Source organism: Artemia franciscana, chromosome 20, assembly GCF_032884065.1.
Source record: "Artemia franciscana chromosome 20, ASM3288406v1, whole genome shotgun sequence".
Taxonomy (NCBI): domain Eukaryota; kingdom Metazoa; phylum Arthropoda; class Branchiopoda; order Anostraca; family Artemiidae; genus Artemia; species Artemia franciscana.
This window is the reverse complement of record NC_088882.1, coordinates 6,093,719-6,099,263: the sequence shown is the minus strand read 5'-3', so window position 1 is coordinate 6,099,263 and position 5,545 is coordinate 6,093,719.

The following is a 5,545-nucleotide window of genomic DNA, read 5'->3' as shown; positions in this document are numbered from 1 at the left end:
TTTTTTTTTAGTTGAATTTTTGATCATGTAGAAGTGAAGCCTGTAAACCTGGCTCCCCCTTTGTGGTAAATTCCTTATTCTCGTGGAAAATCCCTCCATGGAATGTTTATCCCACATAAAATACCCCCCTGTCCACCAGGAAAGTTTCCTCCAGACAATTCTAATCTAGCTGAAAATTTTTCATAATTTTTCATACGGATTTTCCGGCTGAAATATTTTTTTCCGGCTGAAAAAAAAAATTTTCCGGCTGAAAAATTTTTATTAGCACACTTTAGTTTGAACCCCCTGACAATTGTGCTTGAAAGTATCTCCCCCCCACCCCGTAGTTGAAAGTTGCTCTCATAGACAATCCCCTTTGGAGAATTTATCCCGTGGAAAACTCCTACAAGTAAAATTTATCCTATGTAAAATTCCCCTACGGATATATTCTAAGGACCAATTCGACCCATTAAGAATCCTCCCCCATTTCTCCGCTCAATTCCCCTTAACATTTCCACAAGTAAACTTGAATTGGCAAGGAGAAAGTAAGACAAATAAAAAGAATTTCATATAGGAATTCTGGTAAATTCCCCCAGTGTAAGATTTCCTTTGGAAAATTCATCCCCCAAAACTTTCCTCCTAACGAAATTTTTTTCCCGTAACCCCCCCCCCCCCTCGGCAGAAAATTCACCACCCGAGAAATGTCTGTACACTTTCCCTTAATAAGTACTATACGTAAACAATGGGCAAACTTTAAGACTTACAAACCTTTCCCCAGGGTCTGTGGGGGTTTATATTATCTCCAAAGGTAGAAACTAAACAGTTATCTAAAAATTTTGATCGAAGGAATTTGAGGAAAAAGGAGAACGGAAGGGGGGTAGGTGCCCAGCAATCTTTTTGGTCATTTAAAAAGGGCACTAGAACTTTTAATTTTCGAGACTATTGCCTCAATATGATCACCACTGAAAAAATAAACAAGAAAAAAACACGCATCCGTGATTTTTCTTCTGACAAAAATTACATAATTCCACATTTTTACAGATGGGAGTCTGAAACTCCAACAATAGAGTCCTCGGATATACTAAATCTGATGGTGTAACTTTCATTAAGGTTAAATAATTTTTAGGGAGTGCCCTCTTTTTTTTTTTAAATAAGGCATATTTTCTCAGACTCGTAGTCTTTGATCTGTAACACTAAACCTAATGAATCTTATATATTTGAAATCAGCATATCAAGCCAATTTCTTTGGATATATATATATATATATATATATATATATATATATATATATATATATATATACATATATATATATATATTAATATAAAATAATATAATATAAATATTATAATATATAAATAATTATATATAAATAACATGATACAAAATTTATAAATAATAACATAATAAATTAATATATAAATAATATAAATAATAATATATAATAAATAATGATATAATAAAATAAAAAATAAATAATATAATATAAATGGTATAAAAAATTTCGTTTTTTTAAAGATTCGGTTACTATTGACCCGCGTCGCTCCTTACTTACAGTTCGTTGCTACGTATTGTTTAAAATAAATGGAATAAAATTTGATTGTATCAACTCCCTACTTTCAGTTCAAAAAACTTGTTTTTATTTGTCAATTCTACACTAAGGAGGGGAATTTTTGAATTTTTTTTTTGCTTGCGAAAATTCCCTGGTATTCCTTCATTCTATAAAAAAATAAGCAAGGTAAGCAATTTTTCGATGTTGTTGACATTTAGTAATGTATTTGATTAAAGATAGTGGATTCATGTCAAAATTCAATTGAATCAGTAACTAGAGCCGTGTACAAAGATAAACAAATGAAAACAACTTGAATTTAAGAGATACTGGCTTTAGTACATAATAAATTTAAAAATCAAGTTTTTAACTACAATTGAGGATGAACATTAAAATTCAAAACGAACGAAAATTATTAAGTACATTTGGGGAGTTGACCCTGACTAAATATCTTGCTCTATACGCTGAAATTAGGCTTTTTATCCCATTTCTATAGAAACAAATCCTGAAGCACAAAAGCCCTTTAATTAGAATTAAATAAAAAAACAGTTTTTTTTATTAATTAAAAGTGAGGAGTGACTTTAAAACTTAAAACCAACAGAAATTACTCTGTATATGAAAAGGGCTTTTCCTCCTCAACGCCCCGCTCTTTACGCTAAAGTTTGACTCTTTCTCTTTACTACATTTTAAAGTAGTAAAAAACTAAAATATAAAAAACTAAACATAAAACTAAAATACAAAAACTAAAAACAGTAAAAACTACGCTAAAGTTTTGCATGCTTTCTTCACGCTAAAGTTTTTTACTATTTTAAAAAGTAGAGTTAAGAGAAAGAGTAAAACTTTAGCGTAAAGAGGGGTATGTTGAGGAGGAAAAGCCACTTTCATACAAGAGTAATTTCTGTTCGTTTTAAGTTTTAATGTCGCTCCTTACTTTTAGTTAAAAAAAACCTGTTTTTTTATTTAATTTCTGGACGTTTTTGAATTAATACATGTTTTGATCTTGGCTCTCCGCACATAAATAATTAAACGAAATTTGCACATTAATTTTTTTTTTGTCTAAATTGCTTTCTCATAGTTTTAATCGGAAGATTTTGAGAAAAAAGGAGGGAGCGAGTAGGGCTAGTTGCCCTCCAATTTTTTGATTGCTAAAAAAGGCAACTGAAACTTTTAATTTCTTACGAAAGTTTTCATTAGTAAAAAATACACGTAACTTACGAATTAACTTACGTAACGAATTTCCATATTAGTATGTTTTTATTGCGTATTGATGAGGGGGTTCACCCCCTCGTCAATATTCGCTCTTTACACTAAAGCTCAAATTCACAAATTTCACAAAGCTCAAATTCAAAATCACAGGGAACGACCCCTGACCACAAAGTCCGTAGAATAAATAGTTGAAATTACTAAAAACACTTTAGCGCATAGAGCATGGTATTACGAGGAGGTATACCCCTCATATGCATAATAATTTTTGTTCGTTTTAAGTCTTAATGATGCTCCTTACTTTCAGTTGAAAAACTTTCATATTTATTTTTTCATTGTTTTTATGGCACTTGGTATTAACCAAGTGACATTTAGCAATTGCCAATTCTGTCGATCTGTCGGTCCCGGTTTTGCTACTTTAGGCACTTCCAGGTAAGCTAGGACGATGAAATTTGTCAGGCGTATCAGGGACATGACCAGCTCAGATTGGAAATAGTTCCCAATTTGACCATCTGGGGGGGGGGGGGGAGTGGGGGCCCGGTTAATTCGTAAAAAATAGAAAAAATGAAGTATTTTTAACTTATGAGCGGGTAATGGCATCTTAATGAAATTTGATGTTTGGAATGATATTGTGTCTCAGAGCTCTTATTTTAAAACCCGACCGGATCTGATGACGTTTGGGGGAGTTGGAGGGGGGAACCTAAAATCTTGGAAAACACCTAGAGTGGAGGGATCGGGATAAATCTTGATGGGAAAAATAAGCACAAGTCCCAGATACATGATTGACATGATCGGAACGGATCCACTCTCTTTGGGGTAGTTGGGGGGGGGGGGGGGTAATTCTGAAAAATTAGGAAAAAGGAGGTATTTTTAACTTACGAACGGGTGATCGGATCTCAATGAAATTTGATGTTTAGAAGGATATCGTGTCTTAGAGCTCTTATTTTAAGGATTGACCGGATCTGGGGAAAATGGGGGGGGGGGGGTTGGGAGGAGGAAACCTAAAACTTGGAAAACACTTAGAGTGAAGGGATCGGGATGAAACTTGGTAGGAAAATAAACACAAGTCCTAGATACATGATTGACATAAACGGAATGGTTCCGCTCTCTTTGGGGTAGTTGGGGGGGGGGGGTTATTTCTGAAAAATTAGAAAAAATGAGGTATTTTTAACTTACGAACGAGTGATCGGATCTAAATGAAATTTGATATTTAGAAGGATATCGTGGCTCAGAGCTCTTATTCTAAACCCGACCGGATCTGGTGACATTGGGGGGGGGGGGGAGTTGGGGGGGAACCTAAAACTTGGAAAACACTTAGAGTGGAGGGATCGGGATGAAACTTGGTGGGAAAAATAAGCACAAGTCCTGGATACATGATTGACATAAACGGAACATGATTGACATAACGTTAATTCTGAAAAATAAGAAAAATGACGTAATTTTAACTTACGAAGGAGTGATCGGATCTTCATGAAACTTCATATTTAGAAGGACCTCGTAACTCAGATATCTTATTTTAAATCTTAACCTGATAAGCGTAATTGGGGGGGGGGCAGTTGGGGGGACCGGAAATCTTAGAAAATACTTAAAGCGGTGAGATCAGGATGAAACTGGATGGGAAGAATAAAAACCTGTCTAAGATACGTGACTGACATAACCGGACCGGATCTGTTCTCTTTGGTGGAATGGGGGGGGGGGGGGTTAATTTTGAAATTGAGGTATTTGTAACTTACGAAAGGGTGACCAGATCTTAATGAAATTTGATATTTAGAAGGATGTTGTGCTTTAAAGTTCTAATTTTAAATTCCAACCAGATCCTGTGACATTGGGGGGAGTTGGAGGGGGAGTTGGAGGGGAAACCGGAATTTTTGGAAAACGTGAAAATTGGGGTATTTTTATCTTACGAATAGAAGATTGGATCTTAATGAAATTTGATTTTTAAAAGGAATTCATGTCTCAGAGCTCTTATTTCAAATTCCGACCAGATCTTTTGACATTGGGGGAGTTGGAGGGGGAAATCTTGGAAAAACACTTGGAGTGGAGGAATCGGGATGAAGCTTGGTGGATAGAATAAACAAATGTCCTTAATACGTGATTGACAGAATCGTACTGGATTTTCTCTCTTTGGGGGAGTTGGGGGGATGGGTTCAGTGATTTGGCGAGTTTGGTGCTTCTGGACGTGCTAGGACGATGAAAATTGGTAGGCGTGTCAGGGAGCTGCACAATTTGACTTGATAAAGTCTTTTTCCCAGATTCGACCATCTGGGGGGCTAAAGGGAGAGGAAAAATTAGAAAAAATTAGGTATTTATAACTTACGAGTGGGTGATCGGATCTTAATGAATTTTGATATTTAGAAGGACATCGTGACTCAGAGCTCTTATTTTAAATCCTGACCGGCATTAAGCCTCTTATTTTCCTTTTTAAATCAATCTATTGATTCATAGAATTTTGTTAGAGCTCATACCATATGATCTTTTGGCTCTTAGCTCTTCTCGCCTCGTCACAAGTGCCATATGAGCTCTTAGCTCTTGTTTCTTTAGTAATGCTTGAAGATCCTGCGCCCCCCTTCATTGAGATTCTCTTCCCCCATGAGAAATTCCTCCATGGAAAGATCCTCCCACGTACCCCTCCCCCAGCAACTTCACCCCCAGCCCCCCCCCCCCCCCAAACACAAAAGTCCCCTGAAAACGTCTGTACATTTCCCAATAGCCATTACTGTATGTCAACACAGCCCTTCCCAAGGGGACTATGGGGGAGTAAGTCGTCCCAAAGACATAGTTATTAAGTTTTTCGACCATGGTGAATAAAATGGC